This window comes from Neomonachus schauinslandi, chromosome 4 (assembly GCF_002201575.2).
Source record: "Neomonachus schauinslandi chromosome 4, ASM220157v2, whole genome shotgun sequence".
Taxonomy (NCBI): domain Eukaryota; kingdom Metazoa; phylum Chordata; class Mammalia; order Carnivora; family Phocidae; genus Neomonachus; species Neomonachus schauinslandi.
The window spans coordinates 140,340,996-140,361,425 of NC_058406.1; the positions used below are offsets into that span (position 1 = coordinate 140,340,996).

Sequence of the window (20,430 nt, forward strand, 5' to 3'; positions counted from 1 at the left end):
AAATGAACTGAGGACATTTGGAAAATGGAAAATGGGAGAAGGAAGATGGGGAAGCATTCTGGTTATTTACTATTGCATAACAAACTACTCCAATATTCTGTGGTTTAAAACAACTATCATTTTATCATGCTCACTGGTTCTGTGCATGAGGAATGTGGAGAAATCACAGTGAGAACAGCTTGTCTATAAAATGTCTAATGTGTCACCTAGGAATATTTGAAAGGCTGGGAACTGAAATATTCTGGAGACTTCTTTACTTGTGTTTCAGGAACCCGGGCTGGAATATCACATAGGCAGGTCTCAGCTGAGACTGTTGATCAGAACACGTGCACAGAAGTGCCCTCTCTTTCTCTCTCTAACTTAAAGGAAACTTTATTTAGTCTTCTTTTTAAAGCAATCTAGTTTAAAAACAAGTTGAGGTTAAGAGAAGAAAGAACATAAATCCTTCTAACAGACAGAGTCAGACACACAGAAAAACAGAGGAAGGAGGAGGGGTACTGATCAGGAACTTCCATATCAGATCTTCTCATCTTGGAAATGAGGTTGTCACAGATTCTGTTCAGGTCATTGTTTTCTTTAGTCTTTTTCCAAGAGTAGATGTGCATCTGCTTCTTCCTCAGGCTCACCTGGAAGACCATAGCCTAATTTTGGGCCTTGCTCCAGACTTAAGTGATGTCCTTATTTGCCAGTGTTTCTTTTCTGTGTGGGCCTTTAGTCCTTGGTATCTCTGGTTTTCCATTTCAATTCTTACTATTTAATCCTCAGTACACATCTTCAGTGATTCTTTATGTGGTAGCCTTTGATCACCTCATTCTGTTCTCAAATCACTTAAAGAGGTCAGAGAAAGATTTTTCTGTGGAGTTTACATGTGCAGTAAGTTCATCTTTTTCTTTCAGAACTTTTTGGATTTGGAGAGGTTCCAGTTCAAAATGATGATGTAGAAGGATCCAGGAAACACCTCTTTCCCATGGACACACTGAATCTGCAGCTACATATGGAATAACTTCCTCTGAAAAAAACCCTAAAAATTGTCTGAGCAACTCCTATACATCTGGAAAATGAAAGAAGGCCCACATCGAAGCAGTCTGAACTCCACACTGGGTACCCCTTTCTTTAATACCTGCATCTGAGACATGAGACCCCAAAACATCTAGCTTTGAAATCCAATGAGGCTCACATCCATGGGGCCCACAAAGCTCTAACAACCTGAAAAATGACTCTTAAAGGGTTTGTGCACATGGGCTCACCTACCCCAAGGCCCAGCATAGAAGTAGCTGATCAAGAGGTACCTATACATAAATGGGGCTCATTTGCTAATATTAAATTGTTGGCTTGAGGGGCAAGCATCTAATTTAGCACACATTCTAGGGCCCTGCTGACTGGTAGGTACCATCTTATGCTCTCCCTCTGCCTCACTCAGTGGGTGTCATCTTTTTTTTCCCTGTGGGCACCATCTATATGCTCCCCCTCTGCCTCTTTTCATCTGGCAGGTACCATCTTCTTTTTTAAATTAAAAAAATTTTTTTCTGTCTCCTAGTGGGTGGCCTCTATATGCTCATTTTAGTTGCTGGGTGTGATGTTTAAGCTCTCCCGCTGCAGTGCTCCAGAGCACCAGTATCTCCTAGAGGGGAGCTTTTATAGCATCTTGTGCCCTAGGATTTGTGGGTGCCACCCAGAGGACACCCCTTAATCACCCTGCTCTAGAGGCCAGAGGAACCTGGGAATCCTGGATCCTATGAGACTGTAACACTTGGAGAGAGAGTTCTTAGTAGACTACCACCCCCATGGCACTGCATCAATAGCAGACTAAAATACACCTCCCATCTCTCTATGAAAGAGGCCTATCTGCTTCTTGAGGAGCTTTAGCCTGAGAGCAGGTTTCTGGTTTGTCATTCAACTAGGGGCCTAAGAAGGTGTTCTTGGGTAATGGAGGCCAGTGGACAGTCTTTGCATGCTCTTTCTGCCTTGCTCCAGCTTGCCACTATCTCCCAGAAAGGAGTTTATACCCTTGCCTGGCACCCCAATTTTTCCTTGCTCAAATATAATGTCATTCAATATCAGTGAATACTCCTAAATTTACAGGGGTATCTTAGGAATGGAACACATTTTTTTTTTCATCTGTTATTTTGCAAGTTTTCACTTAATAATTCTTTACAGTGTTACCATGGATCCAATAATGGAACAACAAAACATGTGAGAGGAAAGGCAGGAAAAGGAAAGACAATCACATGCTTGATAGAGTGCATTTCTTTTTTTTTTTTTTTACAGAGTGCATTTCTAATCATCTTAGTTTGATGCTACAAAGATGAGAAGAGTGGACAAATCAACATCTTCTTGTTGCAGATGAAATGAGGGCTGGAGGTGAATTCAATGCCAGTAATTGCACTATCATTACCGTTAGCTCTCTCAAATTTATTATATCCATTTCCACTACCAGGTGAATTTATGCTTAAGTGTGAAAATAGCACATGGAAAACAATCTATGAGAAAGTTAAATTTCTTTTAACAGCCTTTAAAAGATAATAGCACGATGGCTGAAATCCATTATCTGAATTACCAACTGGTCAAGTTTACATTCTGATCTCTATTAATGCCTGTCACCACACCACCACGAAGTTGCCAGAAATGAAAAATGCTGTTTCAAAATGGGGGGAAATGCCCTCCAAATAACTCTATTGGAGACTAAATGAACAAGAATGAGAGTGAGAGAGAAAAGGCTACAAATGGACAAAGGATAATGGGATAGCAAATGGCAGAAGCAACAAATCTCTGAATGTGAATTTAAGTTTGCAGCTTAAATTCACATTATTTTAGGAACTTTCATCTGATAAAACTTTATGGAGAACTATCTATACTATAGTATGAGTACTATATATGATACTCAATTATTGTGCATAGCCCATTACTTAATAATTTTATTGCTGATAACTTTGTCATGAGTGTTTCTTTGGAGCCAAACTGTCAAGATGAAGAGATGTAGCACATTTAATTATTTTTGATTACTGAATTGCAAAAACTATATGCTTTGCACTTGAGGGAAACGAATTATGTGAGTTATTTTTAAACAACCTTTTATAATTAATATTTTTTTAGAGGATTATTTTAGCTATTGAATATGCTATGACTTTATGGACTACATTTTTTAATGGAATAGAATATAACAATTGATTTTACCTTTTAAAACCTAAATATTGAAAGAAAATGAGAACCAAAAACATCATATATTTCCAATGCATAATTCAGTCCTATGACCTAAATAGAATAGATTGGAATGTTTCATACCTGGTTAAATATTTATCAAAATGATGCATCCTGTGTTTATTAAATTAATCAGAACTTACACAATTTAATATGGGCTAATTCATCCTCTTATAGAATGCTTTCAAATATGATATTATATGGCTTTCTGTTAAATGAATGTATTTTCCATTTTTTACTGTTTTCTGACTTTCAAAAATTTGATCTTTTAAAATAAATTTATTTAAAAAATAATTTTGGTGCCCAAATTGATTCTCTAGCACATGGATCAAACAAGAAAAAAGCAAAAAGGAGTTTACATATGAGTGAACAGATTGCTAAATAAGATGTCTAAATGGAGACTTGTTTTTCTTGTTGAGCATTATTTAAAATAAATTCCCTTCGGTCTTCTGGGGAAGATGGCAGAGTAGGAGGATCCTAGGCTCACCTTGTCCCAAGGATACACCAAGATAACACCCACATCAGTGTAAATAATCCAAAAAGAGGACCTGAAGACTGGTATAACAGACTCTTCATAGCTAAATGTAGAGAAGAGGCCATGACAAATAGGATAGCAAGGGCGGAGACATGGTTGGGAGCCAAACTCACCCCCGGGGACTGTCTGCAGGAGGGAGGATTGCACAGAAATGGGAGAGGAGCAGATCCTATACCAGGCATCCCTAGGCACAGGGGACCTGCAATGGGAAGACAAATCCCCATAACATTTGGCTTTGAAAACCAGAGGCTTTCTTACAATCAGTGGGGTTTAACACCTGGAACTTTAAAAATCAATGGGCTAGGCTCTGGGAGAGCCAGACGGTGTTAGGAAACTGAGTCCCCACTATTAAAGAGATACTACAATGAACAGCCCCATGGAGATAGTGCACAGTTAAAGGGGACTCTAAGCGAAAAGGAAAGACCATATGCAGGAATAAGAAAAGTAGGAAGCACAAAAGCAGTAAAATAAGTGTATCTGTAAAAATCAGTCAAGGGATTCACAAAATAAAAGGATTTAAAGTATGACACCACAAACCTAAAACCTGAGAGGAAGAGGAATAAAATTTAGTGCTCTCAAAATGCGCTCAGACTTAAGCAACCATCAACTTAATATAGATTGTTGTATACATAAGATGTTATATATAAGCCTAACAGTAACCACAAATCAAAAACCGGTAATAGATATGCAAAAAATAAGGAGAAAGGAATCCAAGTATATCACTAAAGAAAGCCAGAAAACCGTGAGAGAAGAGAACAAGAGAAGAAAGGAACAGAAAAAACTACAAAACCAACCATAAAACAAGTAACAAAATGGCAATAAATACATACCAATCAACAATTACTTTGAATGTAAATGGACTAAATGCTCCATCAAGAGACAGAGGATGATGGATGGATTAAAAAAAGCAAGAGGGGCGCCTGGGTGGCTCAGTCGTTAAGCGTCTGCCTTCGGCTCAGGTCATGATCCCGGAATCCTGGGATCGAGCCCTGCATTGGGCTCCCTGCTCCGTGGGAAGCCTGCTTCTCCCTCTCCTGTTCCCCCTGCTTGTGTTCCCTCTCTCGCTGTGTCTCTCTCAGTCAAATTAAAAAAAAAAAAAAAAGCAAGACCCATCTAATATGTTGCTTGCAGGAGACTCATTTCAGACCTAACGACACTTAAATGGATTAAAAATGAAAGGATGGAAAGAAAAGCATTTATCATGCAAATGGAAGTGAAAAGAAAGCCAAGGTAGCAATACTTACTTTGGATAAAATAGACTTAAAACAGACTGTACAAGAGACAAAGGATACTACATAATCATAAAGGGAACAATCCAACAAGAAGATAGAACAATTGTAAATATTTATGCACCCAACATAGGAGCACCAGATACATAAAACAGTTAATAACAAACATAAAGGAAGTAATTGATAGTAATATAATTGTGGGGGACTTTAACACCCCACTTACATCAATGGATGGGTCATCTAAACAGAAAATCAATAGGGAAAGAATGTCTTTGAATGACACTTTGGACCAGATGGATATATTCAGAACATTCCTTCTTAGGAATACACATTCTTTTCAAGTACACATGGAACATTACCCAGAATAGATCATATGTGAAGTCACAAAACATGTCTCAATAATTTCAAAAAAATTGAAACCAGGAATCAACCACAAGAAAAAAAATCTGGAAAGGACACAAATATATGGAGGTTAAATAAACATGCTACTACACAATGAATGTGTCACCCAAAAAATCAAAGAAGAAATCAACACATGGAGACAAATGAAAATGAAAACACAATGGTCCAAAATCTTTGGGAATGTAACAAAAGCTGTTCTAAGAGAAAGGTTTATAGCAACACAGGTCTACCTCAAGAAGCAAGAAAAATCTCAAATAAACAACTTAACCTTATACCTAAAGAAGCTGGAAAAAGAACAAACAAAACCTAAAACTAATGAAAGTAAGGAAATAATAAAGATTAGAACAGAAGTAAATGAAATAGAAACAAAAAACAATAGAACAAATCAATGAAACCGGGAATTAGTTCTTGGAAAAAATAAAAAAAATTGATAAACCTTTAGCCAGACTCATTAAAAAAAAGAGAGAAAGAAGACTCAAACAAAATCACAAAGGAGAACTGACACCAGAGAAATACAAAGGATTTTGAGAGTATATTATGAAAAAAACTTGTATGTCAACAAATTGGGTAACCTAGAAGAAATGGATAAATTCCTAAAATATATAACTTCCCAAAATTGAATCAGGAAGAAATAGAAAATTTGAACAGACTAATTACTAGCAATAAAATTGGATCAGTAATCAAAAAACTCCCAACAAACAGAAGTCCAGGACCAGACAGCTCCACAGATGAATTCTACCAAACATTTAAAAAAGAGTTAATACCTATTCTTCTCAAACTACCAAGCTTCCAAATTCATTCTATAAGGCCAGTATTACCCCTGATACCAAAACCAGATAAAGACACCACAAGGGGCGCCTGGGTGGCTCAGTTGTTAAGCGTCTGCCTTCAGTTCAGGTCAGGATCCCAGGTCCTGGGATCAAGCCCCGCGTCGGGCTCTCTGCTCAGCAGGAAGCCTGCTTCTCCCTCTCTCACTCCCCCTGCTTGTGTTCCCTCTCTCACTGTCTCTCTCTCTGTGTCAAAATAAATAAATAAAATCTTAAAAAAAAAAAAGACACCACAAAAAAAGAGAACTACAAGCCAATATCTCTGATGAATATAGATGCAAGAATCCTCAACAAAATCTTAGTAATCTGAATCTAACAATACATTAAAAAAATCATTCATGATCAAGTGGGATTTAGTCCTGGGATGCAAGCGTAATTCAATAATCGCAAATCAATCAATGTGACACATCACATCAATAAGAGAAAGGATAAAAACTCTCAACAAAGCAGGTTTATAGGGAACATACCTCAACATAATAGAAGGAACATACCACAACACACCTCAACATACACAAAAAACCCACAATGGATATCAAACTTAATGGTGAGTAACTTAGAGCTTTTGCCCTAAGGACAGGAACAAGACAAGGATGTCCCTTCTCACCACTTTTATTCAACATAGTACCACAAGTCCTAGCTATAGCACTCAGACAACAAAAAGGAATAAAAGGAACCCAAATTGGTAAAGAAGAAGAAATAACTGTCACTATTTGCAGATAATATAATACCACATACAGAAAACTCTAAAGACTCCAACAAAAAACTACTAGAACTGAGAAATGAATTCAGTAAGGTCACAGTATACAAGATCAATATACAGAAATCTGTTGCATTTCTATACACTAACAATGAAGTAGCAGAAAGAGAAATTAAGAAAACAATCCCATTTGCAATTGCACCAAAATAATAAAATACCTTGGACTAAACTGAAGTGAAAGACCTATATTTTGAAAACTATAAAACACTGATGAAATAAATTAAATATGACACCAAATGGAAAGATTTTCCAAACTCATGGATTGGGAGAACAAATATTGTTAAAATGTCCATACTACCAAAGCAATCTACAGATTTAATGCAATCCCTGTCAAAATACCAACAGCATTTGTCATAGAACTAGGACAAACAATCCTAAAATTTGTATGGAACCACAAAAGACCCCAAATAGCCAAAGCAATCTTGAAAAAGAAGAACAAAACTGGAGGTATCACAATCCCAGTTTTCAAAATATACTACAAAGCTGAAGTAATCAAAACAGTATGGTCCTGGCACAAAAATAGACATATAGCTCAATGGAAAAGAATAAAAAACCCAGAAATAAACCTACTATTATATGGTCAATTAATCTCTGACAAAGGAGGCGAGAATATGGAATAGGAAAAGGGCAGTCTCTTCAACAGATGGTGTGGGGAAAACTGGACAGTAACATGCAAAAGAATGTAACTGGATCACTTTCTTACACCATACGCAAAAATAAATTCAAAATGGATGAAAGACCTAAATGTGAGATCTGAAACAATAAAAATCCTAGAAGACAGCACAGACAGTAATATCTCTGACATTAGCCACAGCAACATTTTTCTACATATATATCCTGAGACAAGGAAAACAAAAGCAAAAATAAACAATTGGAACTACATCAAAATAAATAGCTTTTGCACAGTCACACTGAGGGAAACAGTCAACAAAACTAAAATGACAACCTACTGAATAGGGGAAGATATTTGCAAATGACATACCTGATAAAGGGTTAGTATCCAAAATACATAAAGAACTTATACAACTCAACACCCAAAAAATAAATAATCCAATTAAAAAATGGCTGAAGACATGAACAGATTTCTCTAAGAAAGACATAGAGATGGTCAACAGACACATGAAAAGATGCTCCACATATCATGAGGGAAATGCAAATCAAAAGCACAATGAGATATCACCTTACACTGGTCAGATTGGCTAAAATCAAAAACACAAGGAACAAAAAATGTTGGTGAGAATGTGGAGACAAAGGAACACTTGTGCACTGTTGGTGTGAATGCAAACTGGTTCAACTACTGTGGAAAATAATGTGAAGGTTCCTCAAAAACTTACAAATAGAATTACCATATGATCCAGTAATTCCACTACAGGGTATTTACCCAGAGAATACAAAAAACACTGATTAAAAAAGATATGTGCAACCCTATGTTGCAGCATTACTTACAATAGCCAAATTATGAAAGCAACTCAAGTGTCCATCAATAGATGAATAGATAAAGAAGAAGATGTGATACACACACACACACACACACATACACACACAATGGAATATTACTGAGCCACAAAAAGAATGAGATCTTGTCATTTGCAACAACATGGATGGATCTAGAGAGTATGTTAAGTGAAATAAGTCAGTCAGAGAAAGACATATCATATGATTTCACTCATATGTGGAATTTAAGAAACAAATGAACAAAGAATAAAAGAGACAAACAAAAAACCCCCAGACTTTAAATATAGAAAACAAACAGACAGTAACTAGAGTGGAGGTGGGTGGGGGATGGGTGAAACAGGTGAAGGGGATTATGAGTACACTTACCATGATAACTACTGAGTAATATATAGAATTGTTGAATCACTATATTGTATACCTAAAACTAATATAAATTATATGCTAATTATACTGAAATTAAAACTAAAAAATAAGTAAGAATAAATTCCTTTCAAATGGGTTTTCAAAAATAATTTTTTGGCAATTTACCATGTCATATATATAATACTGTTTTTAAACCTGGGCAAGATAGGGTCCTTTCCTGCTCCCTTTCCTGTGGAGGTCCTCCTCTGACTTTTCTGTAGCTCAACTCTTGCCCAGAGATGTGCCTGGTTGGCATCTGCATCCCATCCCCACTTACCCTTTGAGATTCTAGACTAGTTTCCAGGCTCCAATGTGGTAAGTACAGAAACTGGGAGTAAGTCTTTCAAAATTCTATAGCAATTTGAAAGAGAAATTTTATCTGGTTAATTTCATAATGAAAAAACAATGGGATTGTATTTATGTGTGCTTTTATTTCACCTTTCTAGGAATTTATTTATATATGTATATGTAGTAGGCCCCGATAGTATTCCCTCTTAGCTCTCACTTAAAACAAAAACTGTAACAAAACCCCCCAAAACCTACTCTTCTTTCTTATTTTTATTGCATACTTGACTTCAATTTCAACCTTTCTCCTCCCCTTGCAACATGAATTACCATTACTCAATCACAACTAGTGTCTATCTCAGAGCCTACTACAATTCCATTTTGTGCTTCCTAAAGTATGGTGGATAAAAAGGGCTAGTATTTTACATGATCTACATGTTTGGTTATGTAACTCAAATTGTTTGTGACTTCATTTTTAATACTTCCTCCCACTAAAAAAGCTAAACATTTTTATCTGGAAGATGAGCCTGGTAGATATATCACTACATTGGACTAATATCTTCCAGACAAAATCTACAGTTCCTCCTAGATTTCCTTGTGGTTTTATTTATACCTGATAGTTTGGTGTTGCCATATTGTATTAAAAATTGCTAGCCACAGAGCTAATCTAATCAGTAGATTTTTAAAAATTGTTATTTAGGAAGTGTAGTGTTTTAAATAACTGAATATTACATATTAAAAATCTGAATTTGTGGTTTCTTTTGACAAACTGGCAACCCTAGGCCTGGATTATCACATAGCAAAAATTGGCTGGAACTATCTCCTGCCCCCTTTAGAGAGGGCATAGATTCTCCATGGATAAAGAAGATGTAGTGTATGTGTGTATACATATATATATATATAGTAGTATTCCATTATATATATATATATATGTTATATATATATGTATATACATGTATATATGTTATATATATATATGTATATACATATATATTATTTTATTATACATATTATATATTTTATTATACATATTATAATAAATATGTATTATACATACATATTTATTATTTTATATACATATATATTTAATTAATGTATATACATTATATATATATGTATATACATATATATTATATATATATATATGTATAATGGAATACTACTCAGCCATAAAAAAGAATGAAATCTTGCCTTTCACAATAACATGGGCGAACCTAGAGGGTAGTATGCTAAATGAAATAAGTCAGACTATATAACACAAATACCATATGATTTTACTTATACATGGAATCTAAAAAACAAAGCAAATGTACAAAACACAACAGAAAGAGACTCATAAAGAGCAAGCTGGTAGTTGCCAGGGTAAGGGGTGCAGTGGGTGGTATAAACAGGTGACAGGTGGTAACTACATTTATCCTGATGAGCACTTTGTCATATATATAATTGTTGAATTACTATGTCATACACCTGAAACTAATATAATATTGTATGTCAATTATAATTAAAAAAAATTGATTTCATGGATTTTGACTCTGTTCCCCACTCCTTTATCCCAGTGGGTAAATATCTTTCATATATTGTATAATGTCAAGGAATGTGGAAAAAATATTCAAATATTATCAAAATTCCTGGTATTTTTAGGCATTTGTATCAAATTAGAGAAAGATAAAAAATGTGTAGATTTTTGGTTCCAAAGCCCAGAGAAACTGGTTCAGTAAGCCACTTATGGGGGTCCAGAATTCTACATTTTAAAAAAGTGGACCAGGTAACTATGATGCAAAAAGACCACATTGTGAAAAAATCAGGTTGATAGAGCCTGAACTGCAAATCAGCAGTTATGAAGGGAATTCTGAGAGAAACCGTATTCTAAGCTTTTGAGGTTCACAGCGGAGAAAACAATATAGTTTCCCTGAAATATTTGTTCATGCCACTATCATAGATAGATTATTGGAATGAATAGTCCAAAACCTGGGCAGTAAATAAGTTCTTAACATTTTCTTTTTTTCCATTTTCTTTTAGCTCACATTAAGAACCATATTTAGTCTATTTTAATTATCTCAACTCTGAGAGTGGTTCATTGCTAACTATGTCAAATGTCAAACCACTGATAAACTCTCTACTTCAGTTCTACATAGCTAGGTATGATTTTGCTGCCAGTGAGTGAGTAGCATCTGCCATCTTCAGTACCAGAGCCTCTGGAATCAATTTTATACTTGCTTTTCCAGTCTACCTTTTTTCTTTTCTTTTTTTTTTTTTTAAGATTTATTTTTAAGTAATCTCTACACCCAACATGGTGAATAAGAGTCTCATGCTCTACCGACTGAGCCAACCAGGTACCCCTTTTCAATTTACCTTTTAACTCTGTGGGGATAAAAGTGTTTTCCAAAACAAGGCCCAAACAAGCACTCTGCAATTTCACTCTGGGCCTCCATTTCCAGTGGGCTCTTATCTGGCAATGGATTCTAAAAAATTGTGTTTGGATCAAGTACCTTAAGCCTCATTGAGGAAGGATGAAAAATATACTATATGTAAGTTGATAATGATTAAGTTTCTATACTTCTGTTGGTGGTAGTAGGAGGAACTAATGCAAGAAAAATGGTTAAATTTCATAAGGACCTGATAGGTGAAGTCAAGAATGAAACATTAAGAACTTACATTTGGAGCACTGTTCTGGAGTCTCCAACTTCATCTCATCACCAATTGTCAAGGTATCATAGCCAATCTCCAGACCAAATTCTTCAAAATTTATCTGGATAACCTAGCAATGACCAGAAATAAACATATCAAATATATCACATTATAAATAAAAACAAAAAGAAAGCAATGGCAGAAAACATTTAAAATGCACAATGAACATCAGACTATATATTTATCTACATATATGTTATATATGTACACCAAAGCAGCAGATCATGTCAGATTATTCCTAAAGTTCAATCATTATTATAACATAATTTTTATCTGCTGTATTGTACCTTCTGTAATACTTTTCCAATGGACTGCCATGGTTTCTGTCTTAAAACCCTTTTATTTGAATCATTTGAAGCATAATTAATGCAAATCTACTTTAAGAAAGCTTTATAAAAAGTACATGTAGGTGGACAGAGGTTCTCTATACATTTACATCGGGTACCTTGTTTTATTATGCTTTACTTCATTGTGCTTTGCAGATATTGTGTTTTTAACAAATTGAAGTTTTGTGGCAGCCTGGTGTCAAGCAGTAACATTTTGCTAACAGCATTTGCTCACTTTGTGTCTCTGTGTCACATTTTGGTAATTCTCACAATATTTCAAACTTTTTCATTATTATTATATTTGTTATGGTAATCTATGATCAGTGTGGTCTTTGGTGTTACTATTGTAATTGTTTTGTGGTGTCATGAACTGTGTGCATATAACACAGCAAATATAATTGATAAATGTTGTGTGCATTCTGATTGTTCCACCAACTGGCTGTTTCTCCTTCTCTTACCCTTCCTATTCCATGAGACACAACAGTACTGAAATTAAGTCAGTTAATAAACCTACAATAGCCTCTAAGTGTTCAAGTGAAAGGGACAGTCACATGTTTCTCACTTGAAATTGAAAGCTAGGAATAATTAAACTTAGTGAGAAAGGCATGTTGAAAGCCAAGACAGGGTGAAAGCTAGACCTCCTGGGTCAGTTATCCAAGTTGTAAATGCAAAGGAAAAGTTGTTGAAGGAACTACTCCAGTGAACACATGAATGATGAGAAAGCAAAATAGCCTTATCACTGATATGGAGAAAGTTTGAGTGGTCTGGTTAGAAGATCAAAATAACCACATATTCCCTTAAACCACAGCCTAATCCAGAGCAAGGCCCTATTTCTCTTCAATTTTAAGAAGGCTGAGAGATGAGGAAGCTGCAGAAGAAAAGTGTGAAACTAGCAGAAGTTGGTTTGTGAGGTTTAAGGAAAAAAGCCATCTCCATAACAAAAGTGCAAGGTGAAGCAGCAAGTATTGATGTAGAAGCTGTACCAAGTTATCAAGAAGATCTAGCTAAGATAATTAATGAAGGTAGCTACTCCAAACAATAAATTTTCGATTGTAGATGAAACAGCCATATATTGGAAGAAGATGCCAACTAGGACTTTTATAGCTAGAGAGGAGAAGTCAATGCCTGGCTTCAAAGCTTCAAGGGGCAGGCTGACTTGTTAAGAGCTAATGCAATGTGGCAAATTTCAGTGTTGTCTTATTTTAAGTCATCCAACCTTCAGCAACCAGCACCCTGATCAGTCAGCAGCCATGAACATCCAGGCAAGACCCTCCACCAGCAAAAAGATTATGACTCAGTGAAAGCTTAGATGATGGTACGTATTTTTTTTTAAGCATAAAGTGTTTTTTTAATTAAGGCATGTACATTATTGTGTTTATACATAATTCGATTACTCACTTAATAGTCTACAGTATAGTGTAAACATAACTTTTATATGCCCTGGGAAACCAATTATTCATTTGGTTTACTTTATTGTGTTATTTGTTTTTTTGGGAACTGAACCTACGATGTCTCTGAGGTATTGCCTGTACAGAACATTTCATCAAAAAGCTACAAAATACACATTCTTCCCAAGTGTCCATGGAATATTCTCCGGGATAGATCATACCTGAGGCCAAAAAATAAGTCTTAATAAATTTAAAAAGTTTGAAATCATATCAAGCATCTTTTTCAACCACAATGGTATGAAACTGAAAATCAGTTACATGGAAAGAACTAGAAAAGTCACAAATACGTTGAGATTAACCAACATGCTACTGAACAACCAATGGATCAAAAAAGAAATCAAAAGAAAAATAAAAAGATACCTTGACACAGATGAAAATTGAAATACAAATGCTAAATCTTATGGGATGCAGCAAAAGCAGTTCCAAGAGGAAAGTTCATCATGACAAACAAGAAAAATCTCAAATAGACGACCTAACTTTACACCTCAAGGTACTATAAAAAAATAAGAAAGCCAAAGTTAGTAGAAGGAAATAAAAAATATCAGAGTGGAAATAAATGGAATAGAGGATTAAAAAAAAAACAACAACAACAGAAAAGCTCAGTGAAACTAAGACCTAGTTCTTTGAAAAGATAAACAAAATAGATAAACTTTTAGCTAGACTCACCAAAAAAAAAAAAAAAAAAAAAAGAGAGAGAGGAACCAAATAAATAAAATCAGAAATGGAAGAGGAAACGTTAGAATTGGTATCAGAAATACAAAGATTCGGATTGTGGAGGGATGGTGAAATATGTGATGGGGATTAAAGAGTACACTTATCATGATGAAAAAAATAAATAAAATAAAAACAATACAGTATTGTATGTCAATTAAATCTCAATAAAATTGCAAAAACAGAAAAATACAAAGAATCATAAGAGTACTATGAACAATTATCTTGCAACAAATTGACAGCCTAGAGAAAATGGATAAATTCCTAGAAACATACAACCTTCCAAAATTGATCATGAAAAAATTGAAAATTTGAACAGACTGATTACTAGGAAGGAGATTGAATCAGTAATCAAAAACCTCCTAATAAGCAAAAGTCCAGGATCAGACAGTTTCACTGATGAATTCTACCAAACATTCAAAGGAGAATTAATACCAATCCTTCTCAAACTCTTCCAAAAAATAGAAGAGGAGGGAAAATTTTCAAACTCATTTTATGAAGCCAGCATTACCCTGAAACCAAAACCAGACAAGGACACCACAAGAAAAGAAAATTACAGGCCAATATCCTTGATGAACATAGCTGCAAAAATCCTCCACTAAATACTAGAAAATGAAATTCAACAATACATTGAAAGAATCAGAGAGCATAATCAAGTGGGATTTATTCCAAGTATGCAAGGAAAGTTCAACATCGGCAAATCAACTAATGTGCTATACTACATTAACAAAATGAAGGATAAAAATTATATGAAATTATCTCAACAGATTCAGAAAAAGCATTTCACAAAATTCAATATCCATTTATCATAAAAACTCTCAACAAAGTGGGAATAGAGAAAACATACCTCAGCATAATAAAGACCTTTTATGACAAGCTAACAGCTAACATTATATTCAACCGTGAAAAGCTAAAAACTTTTTCTCTAAGATCAGGAACAAGACAAGCATGCCCATTCTTGATCATAATACTATTTGAATATAACCACTTATATTCCTAGCAAGAGCAATTATGTAAGAAAAAGAAATAAAAGGCATCCAAACTGAAAAGGAAGAAGACATACTGTCACTATTTGCAGATGACATGATATTAAATATGGAAAAGTCTAAAGACTTCACTAAAAAAATTGTTAGAACTAATAAATGCATTCAGTAAAGTTGAAGGATTCAAAATCAACATACAAAAATTTGTAGCATTCCTAGGCACCACAAATGAACTATTAGAAAAAGAAATTAAGAAAACAATTCCATTTACAATTGCATCAAAACAAAATACTTAGCAATAAATTTAACCAAGGTGGTGAAAGACCAGTAAACTGAAAATTATAAGACACTGATGAAATTGAAGACACAAAGAAATGGAAAGACATTCTGTGCTCATGGATTAGAAGAATAAATATTGTTAAAATGCCCATACTACCCAAATCTACATATTGAGTGCAGACTAGACAACCCAGGAACAAACACATACATATACGGTCAATTAATTTGTGACAAAGGTGACAAGATTATACAATGGGGAAAGACAGTCTTTTCAATAAATGGTGTTGGGAAAGCTGGACAGCCACATGCAAAAGAATGAAACTAGACCACTATTTTGTACCATACACAAACATTAACTCAAAATGCATTAAAGACTTGAATATGAGACCTGAAACCATAAAATTCTTGAAGAAAACATAGGCGGTAAGCTCCCTGGCATTAGTGTTGGCAATGCTTTTTGGATTTGACACCAAGAACAAAGGCAACAAAAACAAAAATAAATAAGTGGGGTCACATCAAGCTAAAAAAAAGCTTCTGTGCAGCAAAGGAAATCATCAACAAAATGAAAAGGCAATCTATGGAATGGGAGAAAATATCTGATAAGGGGTTAATATCCAAAACATATAAAGAACTTATACAAGTCAACAACTACAATAACAACATACAACAACAATAGCCAAATAATCCAATTAAAATGGGCAGAGTATCTGAATAGACATTTTTCTTTTCTTCCTTAAAAAAATTTTTAGAGTATATTTGACACACAATGTTATATTAGTTTCACGTGCACACCACAGTGATTTAACTTCTCTATATGTTATGCTCTGCTCACCACAACTGCAGCTGCCATCTGTCACCATATAATGCTATTACAATATCATTGACTATATTCCCTATGCTGTGCTTTTTATTCCCATGACTTCATTCTATAACTGGAAGCCTATATCTCCTACTCCCCTTCACCTATTTTGCCCATCCTCTGACCCTGTCCTCTATGGCAACCCTCAGTTTGTTCTCTATATTTGCAGGTGAATAGACATTTTTCTAAAGAGGACATACAAATGGCCCACCGGTACACGAAAAGATGCTCAACATCACTAATCATTAGGGAACTGCAAATCAAAACCCCAGTATAGATCACTTCACACCTGTTAGAATGGTTATTACCAAAAAGACAAGAAATAACAAGTGTTGGTGAGGATGTGGAAAACAGGAACACTTTTGAACTGTTGTTGGGATTGTAAACTGGAGCAGTCACTATTAAAAACAGTATGGGATTTCCTCAAAAAGTTAAAAATAGAATTACCATATGATCCAGCAATTCCACTCTGGGTATTTATCTGACAAAAACAAAAACACTAATTTGAAAACATATATATACTCCTTGTTCACTGTCGCATTATTTACAATAGCCGTGGCATGAAAACAACCTAAAATGCCCACTGATGAATGGATAAAGAAAATGTGTTTATATATATGTAATGGAATATTATTCAGCCATAGAAAAGAACGAAATATTGCCAGCGGCAACAATATGGATAGACATGAGGGTATTACGCTAAATGAAATAATTCAGATGCAAAAAGATAAATACCATATGATCTCACTTTTATATGGAATCTAAAAATAACCTCTGAGCTCATGGAGATAGAGAAAAGATGGGTGGTTATCTGAGGCAAGGGCATGTGGGTGGTTGAAACGGGTGAAGGTGGTCCAAATCTACAAATTTCCACTTAAATAAGTAATGGGGATATAATGTACAGTATGGTGACTATAGTACTGCACTGCATATTTGAAAGTATCTAGGAGAGTGGATCTAGAAAGTTCTCATCACAAGAAAAAAATTTAACTGCGTATGGTGATGGATGTTAACTGTACCTATGGTGGTGATCACTTTACAATACATACAAATATTGAGTTATTATGCACATCTGAAACTAATGTCATGTCCGTTATACTTGAGTAAGTAAATAAAGGCAGTTGAGAATGGAAAAAAAAGAATTAAAAATAAAGGTACTGATTTGCAAAAAAAGAAAAAAAAGAAGTAACTAACATACTGTTTAAAGATAAGTTTACCTTAAGTTTCCCGGTGTTTTGGACAGCTTCTGAATGTTCAAATTAAAGGAATATTTTCCTCGGTAAAGAGGCGGTACAGGTTTGGCTCGGGGGACAGGAATGACCTCAGCATTATCTGGAGACCGAAACTATTTCCTGGATGCCAAGGGATGGTCTTTGCCTTACCTGAAATCCTTACAAGACCATGGTGGAGGCTTCTATAACAGCCTTCTAGTCCTTCCAGTCAGCTCTGACAGACAACCATACGGAAACACACACACTCACTTACTTTACCAAAATTAAACTATTTAAATGTATCTCTCATGAAAAACCACCAAGTAAAGCAAGGGTTGAATGGTTAAAAAAAAGAAAAAGAAAAAGAAGAACCTTCTAGATTTCGGCTTTGGCAAATTCCTTCTGTTTCTATCCTCTGGTACAGGATCCCCTCAAACCCGTCGGTGTTGTCCCCCATCTTCAAGTTCTTCAGGCGCAGCTCCTCACACTTGCTTTTCATAAGCAGGTACTCCTTTTGTGTCGCTTCCACTGCTGTGTCCAGGTCCTCTGGCTGTACCACAGCTCGTCCACGATGGGTAACCATGGGCAGCAGCAAACTCCCAGGCCTGAGAATACACGGGACGGAGGACACACAGGAACGTTTGAAGCTTTTAAGGAATCAAATTCTACCAGCTTTGCCTCAGGAAAAGTTCTTGAGGAAGGTGCGACCACATGGTGCGCACTACTTGTCTCAGGCCTCACCGACGCCGGTCTCTGAGGGCGGTCCTTCGGAGGCGGGTCGACCGTGAGGTATAAAGACTGTTTCTTCAAGGGCGACTCCTTAAACAAGGAAGTCCCATACTGCTTCAGATTATTTACCTGAGCCCCGGTGCCTAGAGCCTCAGCGGGTTCCTGCAAGCGCTGCTCCCTCAGGACCCCGGGAAGCACTGACCCCCGCTGAGGAGGCGGGGTACAGGCTGAGCCCACGCAGCGTGCCGCTCTCCACCGGTCCGCCGGCGGGAGTCCGGGCGCGGGAAGACTGGCGGGTCCCTCCTCGCCCGCCCCTGCCGAGGCCCCGCAGTGGTCTGCACCCCGGAAGTGTCATCCGCTGAGGTTGAAAGCACCGGCTTGCTGGGAGGTGAGTCTTCTTCCGCCACAGTCACCACACTCGGTTGCTCCACCACAGGCCGGGTTGGCCCGCTCTGGGGGCGTCCTTGGGGCCCGGCTTCTCCACCATTTCCTTACAGGTTAAAGTGTGGGCCATCCAGCTTGTCCCACTGCAGGTTGCAAGACCCCCCGGGGAGCGGAAACGGGGCCCTCGCCTGCCACCTCAGGGGGTCTTTTCCTGTCTCGCCTCCCGTCTCCTCGAGGGGGGGTTGAGGCAGGGACTCTTTTCATGATGGGGGTGGCTCTTTGTGGCGGCGTGTCAAATTCTAGCCTTATGGTCCTCTCCTTGAAGAGGTGGCCATTTGGCTGTTGGCCTCTTTCTTCTGAGGACTTGGGGACATGGCCCCTCCATCCTTCAGAGGTCCCGCCTGGGCGATGTTCCAGGACCAGAAGCGTCCTCTGGGCAGGTCTGCGCTCGCTAGCTCTTTCGGGGAGAGCACCGGTTGGCGCTTGGCCTAAGAAGTGGCTCCCGGCCTAAGAAGCAGAGACCTGGGGCAAGCTTCCAGGAGCTGCGCTGTCAGGGTCCTCTGTTTTTTCTTGGGGCTCCAACCCCGGTAAGTTCTTATAGGATTAAGGAGGTGGATGTAATGCTTTTCTCTAAGGAATATGAATGAAGATTTTCCTCCAAGCCTTACTCAGGGCTGCAAGATGCATCCATTCGCCTGGAGATGCCACTTGGTTTTCAAGACTCCCCAGAGTCTGGGGGAGAGCTTGAGGGATCCAAGGCCAGCCAGGGGAGTACAGGCAAGCCCACTGGAACCCCTGTCTTCAGAGGCCGATCTTATATACCCTAGAGGGGGTTCTGCATTGGTCACTGCTGGTTTCTGGAGAATTCCATTGGTCGTTTTGGTGTGCACTTCCTTGGTGAACTGTTAGTTCTCCTTCTGGGTCCAGATTTGATGAGAGTTTTCTAATTCAGTGGTATCTTCCAGAGCAAACAAGCCTCAAGTTTGCTGCTTAAAATCCTGTTTCTGTGCTTTGCAGAGATGTCCGAAAAGTTGTCTTCGTAGCCTTGGCTGTGTTCTTGGGTGGCACATTTTCTTTCTGCAACACAAGAACATGATTTTCTGGTGTGTGTGAGACCGAGAGAGAGAGAGAGAGAGAGAGAGAGAGAACATCAAAACAGGAGTCATAGGAGAGCAAGCACTGCAAGAGACCGGGTGGAAGATTTATTGTCTTTCCTGACAGCGCCTCAAAAGTCACAGTTACACTGCACTCTATTGGTCAACAGCAAATCCCTTAAGGCGTAAGGAGGGCCATGGTGATTAGACTCCACCTCTTGATAGGGGTGTGGCAAAGTCATGTGTCAGAAAAATGACTGCTATAGAAGGTATTGTTGAAAACATTAAGTACAGTCTGTCACCAGAGTCAACCAGCTAGTGAGTGTCCTTTAAAATGCTTACCAAAGAGACAATGCTGTATGTATATTATGCTTCTTCTCCTTTAATATTTAATCTTGGAAATCTTTCTTATGTTAACTGTAGATCAAATTCATTCTTTCTAATGATTTCAGGGTGTTCTATTCCATGGGTTATCATTATTTTAAAAACTACTTTCATACTTTTGGAAATTTAGGTTTTTCTTTTTCTTTTCTTTTCTTTTTTTTTTGGCTAATAGAAAGGAATCTTGTGATGAATATCCTTTTAGATATTTTCATGAAATTTTGCAAGATTATCCTTTGGGTAAATT

At 36.9% G+C, this 20,430-nt stretch overlaps 1 pseudogene; it reads right to left on the reverse strand.

Moving 5' to 3' along the window:
- Positions 1–398: 398 nt before the first annotated feature.
- On the reverse strand, positions 399–20,044 carry LOC110578856 (annotated as a pseudogene).
- Positions 20,045–20,430: the final 386 nt, after the last annotated feature.